The sequence below is a fragment of the Phyllobates terribilis genome, unplaced genomic scaffold (assembly GCF_046119375.1).
Source record: "Phyllobates terribilis strain yellow unplaced genomic scaffold, ASM4611937v1 Scaffold_1__5_contigs__length_1240528914, whole genome shotgun sequence".
NCBI lineage: Eukaryota > Metazoa > Chordata > Amphibia > Anura > Dendrobatidae > Phyllobates > Phyllobates terribilis.
The window spans coordinates 1,199,923,615-1,199,938,231 of record NW_027362761.1 but is presented as its reverse complement, the minus strand read 5'-3'; positions in this window follow the sequence as shown (position 1 = coordinate 1,199,938,231).

Sequence of the window (14,617 nt, the reverse complement as noted above, 5' to 3'; positions counted from 1 at the left end):
GCTGCTGATTTAGGGAGAGATATATCCTGCAAAATAGTTAGTGTAGGGTCTGTAAAGGCTGCCAGATCAAACAAACAGTCCTTCTCAGGACTAATATCCATCCCAGGTATATCAGGCAGGCAGGCAGGCTGTATAGGAGATGCAGTGGTTATACCAGCAAACGCTGCATTACAGTCCTGTGTCCTGCTCCTGTTGCTGAAATTGCTGGACTTAGCTCCAGGTCCCGGGGGCCAGGAAAAATCCTTTTTTTTTTATCTAAATCCTCTTTTTTTTTTCCTCCTTCACAATGTACAAATACCCATCTTATTAACCTTTTGGTGCCCCCTTCCCCCCCAAAAAAAAAGTGTGCCTCTGATTTTTCAGACACAAATATATCTGTTGAAAATAGTCTGGTGTAGGCCAGAGAGACAGAAGTGTGGTTTTGCAGTTCTATGGGCCATTTGTATCTAAAAAAAACAGTTTGAGTGTGTCGCTCACTGTTCAGCCGCAAATATATATATATTTTAAAAAGCCTGGTATACACCAGTAAATTATTACTGTGGTTTTGCTGTTCCACGGTAAAAAATCTCTATTATTCAGGTTTTGGTAGTTTTTTCCGTAAAGAAAAACAGTAGTGTCTCCTGACTGTTGTGACACAAAAATATATCTGTTGAAAATAGTCTTGTGTAGGCCCGACATCCCAATGTGGTTTCGCAGTTCCATGGGTCAAATCACTGTACTATCCAGTTTTGGGCCTTTGGTATCTAAAAAAAAAAGCAGTTTGAGTGTGTCGCTCACTGTTCAGCCGCAAATATCTCTATTTAAAAAAGTGTGGTATACCCCAGTAAACAATAACTGTGGTTTTCCTCTTCCACTGTTCTAATCTACTCTTTATTACCCTTTTTCCATTGATAGTGCAAGTGTAAGCTATTTTACTTCATTTACAATGGGCAAGGCGCGTGGCAAGGGATGTGGAAGTGGACGTTCTGGTGATGGTTCGTGCAGAGGACGGGGCCGTGGCCAAGGTGAAAATGTGCCACAACCAACAGCCACATCTTCTCGCTCCCACTTCTTGACCGAATTACTAGGGAAGCACAGAACAACACCAGTATTGAGAACTGATCAGTGTGAACAGGTTATTAATTGGATAGCAGACAATACTTCCAGTTACCTGGGCACCACCACCTCCGGTCTGTCTTCCACACGGTCAACTCTTAGTAGCCGTGAGTCTCGACCGCATACTCCTCCTCACCCTGATGCTCCTTCCTCCCACCATGCCGAGTGTCGTCAGACAGCAAGTGATCCCACACTTGGACACTCTGAAGAGCTGTTCACTGGTCCATTTCCATATTTGGGCCCCTCGCCTGATACGCTTGAAGTGGTGGAAGAGGAGATCCCATGTTGCGATGCCCAAATATTTGAACAGCCACGGCCACAGGAAGTCGACGTTGGCAATCTGTCACAAGAGGTGGACGATGACGAGACACAATTGCCAGGAAGTGAGGAGGAGGATCGTGGTGCGCAAGTGGAAGAGGAGGAGGTGGTGGATGATCTAGTAACTGACCCAACGTGGAAGGAGAACATGCAGAGTGAGGCAAGCAGCACACAGGGGGAGGGAGGCAGAGTACCCCAACAGGCAGGAAGAAGCAGTGTGGTGGCCGCAGACAGAAGGCAGGCAACTGTTCCCCGTAACACCAACACGAGGGACGTTGCCAGTACAAGCGGTAGGTCTTCCAGAGTCTGGAATTTTTTTAAAGACTCTGCTGATAACCCCAAAAAGGCCATATGTTCCACCTGCCATGCCAGCATCAGCAGGGGTGACAAAACTACCAGCCTGACCACCACCAGCATGATCAGGCACATGGCAGCAAAGCACCCGACTTTGTGGGGCGAAACCCAGGGTCCACGACCAGTGTCAGCGGGTGTCACCACTGCTTCTTCCACTGTTGTGCGTGCAATAGAACCCCCTGTTGTGTGTACAAGGCAATCCCCTGTCCATACTGCATGTAAAGATGCCCCCTCCTCTCAGTCTTCACTTGTTATGGCAGTTTCTCAAGAAACAGCATCAACGTCCACATCCACGTCCCACCGCAGCGTTCAATTGTCCATATCCCAGACCTTTGAACGAAAGCGGAAATTCGCAGCTAACGCCCCACAGGCCACAGTCCTAAATTCGCACATTTCACGACTGCTTGCATTGGAAATGCTGCCTTTTAGGCTGGTGGAGACGGAATCCTTCCGCAATCTTATGGCGGTGGCCGTCCCTCGGTACTCGGTCCCCAGCCGACACTATTTTGCCCGGTGTGCCATCCCCGCACTACACAAGCACGTGTCCCAAAGCATCTGCCTTGCCCTCAACAATGCAGTTACAGGGAGAGTCCACCTGACAACGGACACGTGGACAAGTGCTTGTGGCCAGGGACGGTACATCTCTCTGACAGCACACTGGGTAAACATAGTGGAAGCCGGGACCCAGTCGGATCTTGGGACGGAACACATCCTCCCCACACCGAGGATTGCGGGCCCTATGTAAGTCAGAGTTGCCCCCACAGTGTACAGCTCCTGCGCATCCTCCTCCTCCTCCTCCTCCTCCTCATGTTCAGCCTCCATCTCAGATATCACCACATCAGTTACAAGCTGGAAGCATTGCAGTACTGCCTCCGCCAAGCGGCAACAGGCTGTGCTGAAACTCATAAGCTTAGGTGATAAACCTCACACTGCTTGTGAGTTGTGGACAGCTGTGAAAGAGCAGGCAGATCTGTGGCTGAGACCGCTGAACCTACATCCCGGCATGGTCGTGTGTGACAATGGCCGTAACCTGGTGGCGGCTCTGAGGTGAGGTGAGATCACACACGTACCATGCCTGGCTCATGTGCTTAACCTCGTGGTTCAGCGGTTTCTTAAATCATACCCCAAGATGCCAGATCTGCTCGTGAAAGTACGCCGCCTGTCAGCTCATTTTCGCAAGTCGGCTACAGCTTCCGCCGCCCTTGCTGTGTTGCAGCAGCGTTTGCAGCTTCCGGCACACCGACTGGTGTGTGATGTCCCCACACGTTGGAGCTCTACCCTCCACATGTTGCAAAGGATTTGTGAGCAGAAGAGAGCAGTTGTGGAGTACCAGCTGCAAGAAGGCCGTCGATATTCAGGTCAGACTCCACACATAAGACCTCAGGAGTGGACCTGGATGTCTGACATATGTACCATCCTGACAAACTTTGAGGAGGCCACCAAGATGGTGAGTGGCGATGACGCCATCATTAGTGTCAGCATCCCACCACTTGTCTGTCTTTTGCAACGCTCTCTGCAGAGAATTAAAGAGGAAGCATTGCAGCCAGAGTATGATGAGATGGATCAAGAAGCCGTAGCGGGCGATTACACACAGCCCAGCCTCATCTCATCCCAACTTGCATTGGGGGACAATGAGGGAGAGGAGGAGGAGGAGGAGGAGGAGGAAGAACAGGAGCTGCTATCATGCGTTGTAGACGGTAGTACCTGTACAAATGTCATACCGTCGGTTCAGCGTGGGTGGCCTGAGGACAGGGGGGAGGAGGAAGAGGAAGAGGAGGAGGAGAGCATGGTCAGTCGTCATCTTGGTGAGGACATGGAAATCTTGCCCGTTACCAGTCTGGCATGCATGGCTGACTTTATGTTACGCTGCCTTAACCGTGACCCTCGCGTTGTCAAAATGTTGGGTGACAGTCATTACTGGTTGGTGACACTTGTAGACCCCCGCTACAAGGAGAACTTTCACTCTCTTATTCCTGAGGTGGAGAGGTCTACAAAAATGGGGCAATACCAGAAGGCCCTTGCTGCAGAACTCTTAAAAAAATTCCCATCTGAACACGCTAGCGGCAGAGTTCACAGTTCGTTGCCCAACCAAGGCGTACAGGTGAGAGAGATACAACTCCAATCCAGCAGAGACAGGGGAACACTGTCAACGTTCTGGGACAGTTTTCTGACACCCGCCCAGCTTACAGGCCCTGAGGCGCGGGGTACTCTCACAAGGAGTGGAAAGTTTCAAAAGATGGTGAGGGAGTACCTTGCCGATCGTACCAGCGTCCTCCGTGATTCCTCTGTGCCTTTTAATTATTGGGTATCCAAGCTGGACACTTGGAATGAACTCGCTCTGTACGCCTTGGAGGTCCTGGCCTGCCCTGCCGCTAGCGTGTTATCGGAGCGTGTTTTTAGTGCCGCTGGGGGAATTATAACTGATAAGCGCACTCGCCTGTCAACTGACAATGCTGACAAGCTGACCCTTATCAAAATGAACAAGGGCTGATTGGGCCAGACTTCTCATCACCACCAAATGACAGCAGAGTAACATAAAGTCAAATCCACTGTGTTATTTCAGGAGGTGTATTCACATGCACCGCTTCACACCCACACATGGGTATACGCTTCCTCGTTTCGGTTGTTTAATCTTCTTCTCCTTATCCTCAGCCTCCACCACCATTATACCACCAGGGTGCCAGCATTGCAAGTTCCTCCGTCCAAATTTTTGGCAGCTTTTGCTGGGAAAGCATAAGCAAATACCATGGGACACCCACTCCCCAATAATGGGACTTATGTTTGTAATATGCTGCACTGCATGGCTCTTGTAAGGGGCATTGCAAGTTGCTCCGTCCTAATTTTTGGCAGCTTTTGCTGGGAAAGCATAAGCAAATACTATGGGAGACCCACTCCCCAATAATGGGACTTATGTTTGTAATATGCTGTACTGCATGGCTCTTGTAAGGGGCATTGCAAGCTGCTCCGTCCTAATTTTTGGCAGCTTTTGCTTGCAAGGCATAAGCAAATACTATGGGACACCCACTCCCCAATAATGGGACTTATGTTTGTAATATGCTGTACTGCATGTGACGCGCCCCCTGGGCCGTGTGTACACGTGTGTGGGATACCCGGTGCCGGGTCTCTGGGGTCTGTAGTCTCCGTGGTGGTGACCCAGTCCCGTGGCTCAGGCTGGTCAAACCAGTGGCAGTCTTTCTTAGGTTTTGAGGTTAATTGTCCGACTGCACCACCCGTGGATTGCGGTCAGGGAGTACCACCGCTGCGAGGCGGACCGCTGAGGCTGGTGTTGTGTGCGCAGCATAGAATGGGATAACTCCCCTCGGGAGGAGTATAGCCTCAGGGCAGTGAGTGTGGATGATGGGGGTGATGGTGCACGAGCAGCAGGAACGACTCAGAGTCTTTGCAGTGCAGTTCAGGGTCTTTACTGATGATTATAAGGTAGACCCTCCCGGGAGTACTGGCTAGCATAAGAGGCCTGGTCAGTCTGTGAGCAAGCAGGAGTTCCCCTGGCCAGGTGGAGTTGTAGGCCTCCCCGTCTGTCTGCACTCTTCCTGGCTACCTTGCTGTAAGCGGGTAGAAGTAGCCCACGTCCCTGAGTGTACCGTGTAGTGCTCACCCGTATGGCTGGTGACTTGGGGCCTTCTGTTAGCCTCCGCTCCACGACGGCAGTGCTGGTCCCTTGCTTGTGACTGAGCCTCCGGGCTTCTATGGCCAGAGGACCTGAAATCCCCTGCCGGCTGGTTTCTGCTGCTGGATATATAAGTCCCCACAGCTTCGGACTCCTGTGTCCGGTTCCTATTGTCTTCTGCCAGGGCGAGCTCTGCTCAGCTTCCAGCCCCTGGTCTTTAGCTCCTAGCTCCTACAGAGCTCCTTGCTGTTACTTTCCCTTGCTCTCACTCTGACTCTGACTGTTCTCTGACTCACCCAACCCCGCCCCAGATCCTGTTTATAAGGGCAGAATTCTCCCCTCCCAGGACTGGGGCAGGAGGATGTTGCATGTTTAAGGGATCCTGACCAGGAAACCTCCCACTTGCTCTCCGACGTAATATCTCTATTACTGTGGTGACCAGACCCCTGGGGAGCCACACATGGCTCTTGTAAGGGGCATTGCAGTTCCTCATAATTTTTGGAAAGCCTTCCATTCACTGCTTAGGCCAACAGTGCACGGGAGACCCAGTTGCTATAAATCGAAAAAAAGGTTTAGTTAACGCCCTCTGACCTCCATGTCATTTCCAAGGGGCATTGGAATGGCTCGAAATTTTTGGTAGGCATTGCACTCACTGTATGCCCTATAACTGTGTAGCTGAACCGCTCCTTTTGTTACAGAAACATATCCTACAAGACATATCTGGTTGACTGGCCTGATATTGATGTGAATGGTCCCTGTTCCTCTTGCTCTTTCTCCTTTGCCACCACCTCATCCATCATTTATCACCTGAAGCTTTGTTTTAACGGGAGTCATAGAACTGGGATAGTAGCAGGAAAACATCCAGCAATCCTCGGAGGAGGTAGGATATGTGCCAAAATGCGGACCACCTCAGGCCTAGCCGCTACTACATACATGCGCTTGCATTCCAAGAAAACAAAGCAGATGCTAACTTCTATCATCATCATCATGCTCCTCACCTAGGCACTCTCAACTCCCCTGATGGAGAAGCCAGGGCCCACCGGAGGAGTCTGGTTCTCTGGTGGGCTCGTCCAATGCTGCCCTAAAGCAGGCCAGGCTAAGAAAAGTGTGGGGGAAGGTGACAGGAGAAATCAGGGCAGCTGGGGACCGAGTATGGACACCTGGCCGCAACCTGGCGGCTGGGGACCGAGCGTGGACACCCTGCCGCCGGGCGGCTGGGGACAGAGTATGGATATCTCCTCCTCGCTCTGTACGCCTTGGAGGTCCTGGCCTGCCCTGCCGCTAGCGTGTTATCGGAGCGTGTTTTTAGTGCCGCTGGGGGAATTATAACTGATAAGCGCACTCGCCTGTCAACTGACAATGCTGACAAGCTGACCCTTATCAAAATAAACAAGGGCTGGATTGGGCCTGACTTCTCATCACCACCAAATGACAGCAGAGTAATATAAAGTCAAATCCACTGTGTTATTTCGGGAGGTGTATTCCCATGCATCGCTTCACACCCACACATGGGTATACGCTTCCTCATTTCGGCTGTTTTTTGCTCTTCTCCTTATCCTCAGCCTCCACGACCACTATACCACCAGGGTGACCGTGGTCCATGTTGCCAGCATTGCAAGTTCCTCTGTCCTAATTTTTGGCAGCTTTTGCTTGGAAGGCATAGGCAAAGACTATGGGAGACCCACTCCCCAATCATGGGAATAATGTTTTTAATATGCTGTACTGCATGGCTCCTGTAAGGGGCATTAAAATCGTCTTGTTAAGCTACTGTGACCTCCACGTCTCTTCCAAGGGTCGTTAATATTGTCTTTTTATTCCACTGCGACCTCCACCACTCCTCCAAGGGGCATTAAAAGCGTCTTGTTAAGCTACTGTGACCTCCACGTCTCTTCCACAGGGCGTTGATATTGTCTTTTTATTCCACTGTAACCTCCACCACTCTTCCAAGGGGCATTGATATTATCTTTTTATTTCACTGCGACCTCCACCACTCTTCCAAGGGGCATTAAAACCGTCTTGTTAAGCTACTGTGACCTCCACGTCTCTTCCACGGGGCATTGATATTGTCTTTTTATTCCACTGTAACCTCCACCACTCTTCCAAGGGGCATTTAAACTGTCTTGTTAAACCACTCTGAACTCCACGTCTCTTCCAAGGGGCATTAAAACCATCTTGTTAAGCTACTGTGACCTCCACATCTCTTCCAAGGGGCATTAAAACTGTCTTGTTAAACCACTCTGAACTCCACGTCTCTTCTAAGGGGCATTAAAACCGTCTTGTTAAACCACTCTGAACTCCACAGCTCTTCCAAGGGGCATTGACATGTTGTTTTTAATTACCTCTAACCTCCACGACTCTTGCAACGGGCATTGCATTTCCTCCTAATTTTTGTCAGCTTTTGCTTTTCAATGCATAGTCGAACACTAAGGGAGACCCACTCCCCAATAATGGGTAGAAGGTTTTTAATACGCTGTAATCCACGTCTGTTTCAAGGGGCATTGCAGTGCCTAATAATTTTTGGAAAGCCTTCCATTCCCTGCTTAGGCCAACAGTGTACAGGAGACCCAGTTGCTATAAATGGAAAAAACGGTTTAGTTAAGGCCCTCTGACCTCCATGTCACTTCCAAGGGGCATTGGAGTGCCTCGAAATTTTTGGTAGGCATTGCATTCACTGTATGCCTTATAACTGTGTAGCTGAACCGCTCCTTTTGGTACAGAAACATATCCTACAAGACAGTGTGGTTGGCTGGCCTGATATTGATGTGAATGGTCCCTGTTTCTCCTGCTCTTTCTCCTTTGCCACCACCTCATCCATCATTCATCACCTGAAGCTTTGTTTTAACGGGAGTCATAGAACTGGGATAGTAGCAGGAAAACATCCAGCAATCCTCGAAGGAGGTAGAATATGCGCCAAAACGCTGACCACCTCAGGCCTAGCTGCTACTACATACATGCGCTTGCATTCCAAGGAACAGAAAGCTAAGGAGGTGGATGGCCTCATGATCATGAATAATTTACTCGTTGTGTAGGAGGCCGACCACTGCTGCTGTCTACCTTCTGAACTTTGTGTTGAAGCCTGATTGACCCAGGACCCGCAATCCTCTCTGTCTGGAGGACGTGTTGCATCCCAGTGTCCAACTGTGTCCCGGCTTCCACAATATTAACCCAGTGTGAAGGCGTCAGTGAGATGGACCATTCCTGGCCACATTCACTTGTCCACGTGTTTGTGGTTAGGCTGTCATTCCCACTAAATGCACTGGGGAGGGCACAGGTAATGTTTTGGTATGCGCGCTTGTGTATAAGGCGCACCGGGACAAATAGGGGCGGCTGGGGACCGTTTATGGACACCCGGCCACTCCCACGCGGCAGGGGACTGTGTGTGGGCACCCGGCCGCGGGGCGGCTGGGGACTGAGTATGGGCACCCGGCCACCCCCTGGCGGCTGGGGACCAAGCGTGGACACCGGGCCGCCGGGCTGCTGGGGACTGAGTATGAATACCAGGCTACCGATGCAGCCATGACGTGGTGGCCAGATTCCACCTCCACATGCCTAAAAGGCACAATTTCAAGTGCAACCACGCTAGCAGTATGGTATTGCAACTTGGGGGTGGGTGGCAGGCTGCATACTTGCGCTTGTATTGCAAGTTATGGGGGAGGTACAATTGAACACTGCCCTGGGACAAGGACTTGCACGGGGATAGTTGCAAGTCTGCATCTTCTGATGCGGCAAGGATCACTTCTGATGGGCACACTTTTAGGCAGTGACCTGGGTGTCAGAGATGCTTCCAGGGGTCTTCCCCATGCTGTTCTCATGTCTTTTTAGCACTGTATGCATGTGTCACACAGCACATGGCCAGATAAGGTTGTAAAATGTTAAAATGACATTTCCCGGTGAATGCATTTGTCACGGTTGAAAGCAATGCAAACGTGCAAAAACGCATAAAAAATGCTACTTGTGAACATAGCCCAAGGTGTGGAGGAGTATTTTTGTTTTTGGTTATTTATTTTACCTTATACACAAGTCTTTACCCTGGAAAGGATGTTCCTTAACCCCTTTCCGACCTGGTCAGTAATAGTACGCACCAGGTCGGGAAGGCCGGTTCAGCGGGGGCTCCGGCGGTGAGGCCGCACTGAAGCGAGCACATGTCAGCTGATTATTGGAATCGCAATCCACCCGCGGCTGTTAACATGTTAAATCTCTGACAGTGGCATTTAACTCGCGCTTCCGGGAGTCCTAAGCCCCGCCCATCAGTGACCCCATCACGTGATCGCGGGTCACCAATGGGTGGGCATGACAACTCAGTGTCTGCAGCAGACGCCTGTGGTTGTCATGTCTCAATTGCTATGAGCGCCACCTAGTGGTCAGCGCTCATAGCAAGTGAGCATTTCTCCTGCATACAAGCGATCTGCTCATCGCTTGTATGCAGTAGAAGCAATCAGACAACTGCTGCTTCTAGTCTCCTCTGGAGACTATAGAAGCATGCAGAAAGTGTAAAAAAAAGTTTTTAAAAAAATAAAAAAAATAAAAAATATATAAAGGTTTAAGTCACCCCCCTTTCGCCCCATTCAAAATAAAATATATATATATAAAAAAAAAAACACATACACATATTTGGTATCGCCGCGTTCAGAATCGCCCGATCTATCAATATAAAAGAAGAATTAATACAATCAGTAAACGGCGTAACGAGAAAAAAATTTTAAACGCCAGTATTAAGTTTTTTTGGTCGCTACAACTTTGCAATAAAATGCAATAACGGGCGATCAAAACATCGGATCTATCCCAAAATGGTATCAATAAAAACGTCAGCCCGGCATGCAAAAAATAAGCCCTCACCTGGCCCCAGATCCCGAAAAATGGAGAAGCTAAGGGTCTCGGAAAATGGCGTCATTTTTTTTTGTTTTTTTAGCAAGCTTTGGATTTTTTTTTCACCACTTAAATAAAAAAGAACCTATACATGTTTGGTGTCTATGAACTCGTAACGACCGGGAAAATAATGATGGCAGGTCAGTTTTAGCAATCTGTGAACGTGGTAAAAAAAGGACCCAAAAAACAACTGTGGAATTGCATTTTTTTTGCAGTTTCACTGCACTTGGAATTTTTTTCCCATTTTCCAGCACACGATATGGTAAAACCAGTGATGATGTTTAAAAGTACAACTCGTCCCGCAAAAAATAAGCCCTCACATGGCCATATTAAATGAAAATTAAAAAAGTTCTGGCTCTGGGAAGAAGGGGAGCAAAAAAGGAAAACACAAAAACAGAAAGACCCATGGTCGTTAAGGGGTTAACATATTTCACAGGAAAGCACTTTCACTTTCGCTTTTGAACGTTTTATTGTGAGCCTGTAAAAGTGGCTTAATACCTCTGACCAAGTTGTTGACAGCAGTGACCTGGGGGTCAGAAATGCTTCCTGGGGCGATCCCCATGCTGTCCCCATGTCATTTGAGCACTGTCACTATCTTCTTGGGCACTTGTTAGGCTTTTAAAAGACTGCCGGGGGAGCCGCCGCAAAAATGTTCGAGTCTCCCATAGACTAACATTGGGCTCGTTGCTCGGGTCGAGCACCCTAGTATCACAGTGAGCTCGGCCCGAGCTTCGAGCACCCGAGCATTTTAGTGCTCGCTCAACACTAGTCATAATATTTTTCAGTTTTTTTGTTCATTAGTCTCCTTTTTTGAAATAGTCATTGAATCATTAATATGCGCATGTTAAGTGTTATAAATGAAGTGTGACATTACTTGAGTGGATGTGACAGTTCTACACATTGTCATGGATGTCTCGTTAAAAGCTGAGCATCTGGTTTAATGAGAATTTACATTCACAACATGCAGAATCTATACTGGCATAATATATCAGACTGACATTGTGTGCCACATACGTAAGGAAATGCTGGAAAGCTAGCACCTGGCATCAAAAACAGCCAAGACATGAAAAGCTGTGCAGCATCGAGGGACTGTGCTTTTAAATGAATAGGAAAATGGGCACATTCATTGAGTGGGTGGGAGACATGAAATGAGTGATTCACGCTGGCAAAATTATCATTTTCCATTTTATATCTCAATCCACCATACATAAGCCAAGGTGAAGCGTTGTACGAGGAAATGTATTTAAAACAGCGGCTAATGGATTTTATAGGAGCTGAAGGCTCCATGTGGAGGGGACAGAGTTGTTTTGTTTCAAATTAAATATTTTTTCCAAAAAAAAAGCACTTTTTAATCATGCACAGTGCTTGAAAAGTAATTGCCCCCACCTAAATTTCCACTTGTATTTTTTTTTTATATATATAAATAAGCATTACATGCAAATATATGAAAATTAGAATATATTCTTTCAAGTGGAAATAGCACTGTTTTCACCTGCCAGAAACCTGTGGATCCTCTTTCTCTGTCCTACTGCCCCTTGTTTAAAAAGGTTGTCCAATGAATACAAGTTATAACTACTCTGCAAGATTGGTGATAAGTTGCTGATCAGTGGATGTCCCACCACCCGGACATGCTCCAATCTGCAGTTCGGGAACTTTTTTATATCCAACGGAGAGCTGTTATGTTCCTGTAGGAAAGCCAGGTAGGCTAGGAATAAATCCTAGCACTTCAGGTCCCGATTAGGTGCACCTGGATAGCCATGACTAGAACAATGCTGTGCGTTCACTGGCCAGTTAGCTGGGGGAAGTTGAGCATAGTAGGTTGTGTTGGAGCTGGAGATAAACAAGTCTGAATATCTGAGAACAGTTCACCAAACTGCAAGTATCAGTGGTTGGTATAGACAATAGCTGTTTTGTGTGACCAAAGTGGGACTAGCTCAGCAGTGTCTAAAGTAGCCAGAGTCTGTATTGTTTAGTTAGCACCTGGACATGGCTTGGGATTTATGTCTACGGTTTTGTTTTCGCTACTTTGCAACCAGTGGAAACAAACATTATTCCGTTTATGATATCAAAAACCCTGTGGCTTCGTGTTCCAAATGGCTACCCGTGAGAATGATCCCCCTACACCCCTTATAAAATGGTGCAGCAGGTTGGACATCTGACCACCACTACATTCATCCCCTATTGCATCATTGTGGGGGAATTGAACACTTGGGCTCAAATTTCATATCTAAGAGTCCAAGTGGAGCCACACTATGTATTAAAAAAAATCGAATAAATGAAAAAAAAAAAGCATATTGGTGTGAAAAAGTCCAGTGGTAGCGCTAGAACCTTTATATCAAAATCATTGTAGAGCCAAGTGCCTGTTACCTGGCCAAATGCCAATGATATTTTCATTGTTGAGTTGAGTGAGATTCCGATTGCTCCAATATAGGTGAAACTAAAAAGCCAAATGTATATGGAGTCCAAGAGACACTTGCTGCTCTCATCCTTTGGTTGATGCTCACGGCTGTAAACACTTGTCTACTTTGATCCACCTGAAAATAAAATTTGGCTACTTCAAAAAGGCGCAGGGTAAATCTTTCTGTAGTAAAGCTTTCTGTTCTTCACTCAAAACCCCCAAATGGAGGTAAAGACTATCGATTGGAAAATACATTGTGGGACATTTATATGGATACACCTAAATAAAATGGGAATTGTTGGTGATATCAACTTCCTGTTTGTGGCACATTAGTATATGGGAGGGGGAAAACTTTTCCAGATGGGTGGTGACCATGGTGGCCATTTTGAAGCTGGCCATTTTGGATGCAACTTTATTTTTTTCAATGGGAATAGGGTCATGTGATGCATCAAACTTACTGAGAATTTTAGAAGAAAAACAATGGTGTGCTTGGTTTTAACGTAACTTTCATGATTTTTTTTACAAGTTTATGACCACTTATAAAATGTGTTCAAAGTGCTGCCCATTGTGTTGGCTTGTCAATGCAACCCTCTTCTCCCACTCTTGACACACTGATAGCAACACCGCAGAAGTAATGCCAGCACAGGCTTCCAGTATCCGTTGTTTCAGATGCTGCACATCTCGTATCTTCACAGCATAGACAATTGTCTTCAGATAACCCCAAAAATAAAAGTCTAAGGGGGTCAGATAGGGAGACCTTGGTGGCCATTCAACTGGTCCACAATGACCAATCCACCTTCCAGGAAACTCTTCATGTAGAAATGCTCGGACCTGACACCCATAATGTGGTGGTGCACCATCTTGTTGGAAAAACTCAGGGAACGTGCCATCTTCAGTGCATAAAGAGGGCAAGACATCATCATGTAGCTATTTCAGATATCCAGTGGCATTGAGGTTTCCATTGATGAAGAATGGCCCCACTATCTTTGTACCCCATATACCACACCATACCATAAATTTTTGTGTTCCAACAGTCTTGGAGGGATCTATCCACTGTGGGCTAGTGTCAGACCAATAGCGGTGGTTTTGTTTGTTAACTTCACCATTCACAAAAAAGTTTGCCTCATCACTGAACAAAATATTCTGTGCAAACTGAGGGTCCTGTTCCAATTTTTGTTTTGCCCATTCTGCAAATTCAGTGCGCCGATCTGGGTCATCCTTGTTGAGATAGTGCCATTTGTGAGTAGCTAATATCCGCTGAAGGGATGTTCGACTGATGCCACTCTCCAGTAACATGCGGCGAGTGCTACTCTGTGGGCTCTTGCTGAATGAAGCTAGGACAGCCACTGATGTTTCTTCATTAATGACAGTTTTCTTGCGTCCACATTTTGGCGAATCCAACACTGAACCTGTTTCACGAAATTTGGCAAGTAGTTTGCTAACGGTAGTATGAGAGATGGGTGGTCTCGTAGGGTGTCTTGCATTGAAATCTGCTGCAATGACCCGGGTACTGCGTTCACCAAACATCAACAGAATTTATATCCGCTCCTCACGTGTTAACCTCTGCGACATGTCAATGGCTGTAAACAAAGAGAAACTTGTAAATAACTCATGGAAGAATAAAGTTAAGTTAAAACCAAACACACCATTGTTTTTCTTATGGAATTCTCAATAAGCTTGATGCATCACATGACCCTATTCCCATTGAAAAAAATAAAGTTGGATCCAAAATGGCCAACTTCAAAATGGCCACCATGGTCACCACCCAACTAGAAAAGTTTTCCCCCTTCCATATACTAATGTGCCAGAAGCAGGAAGTTGATATCACCAACCATTCCCATTTTATTTAGGTGCATCCATATAAATGGCCCACCCCGTAGTACTCATTTGGCAATGAGGTTAAAGAGGTAAAAGACTGACGCGCCCGAGACGCCATTAATCATAGCATGCTATGATAT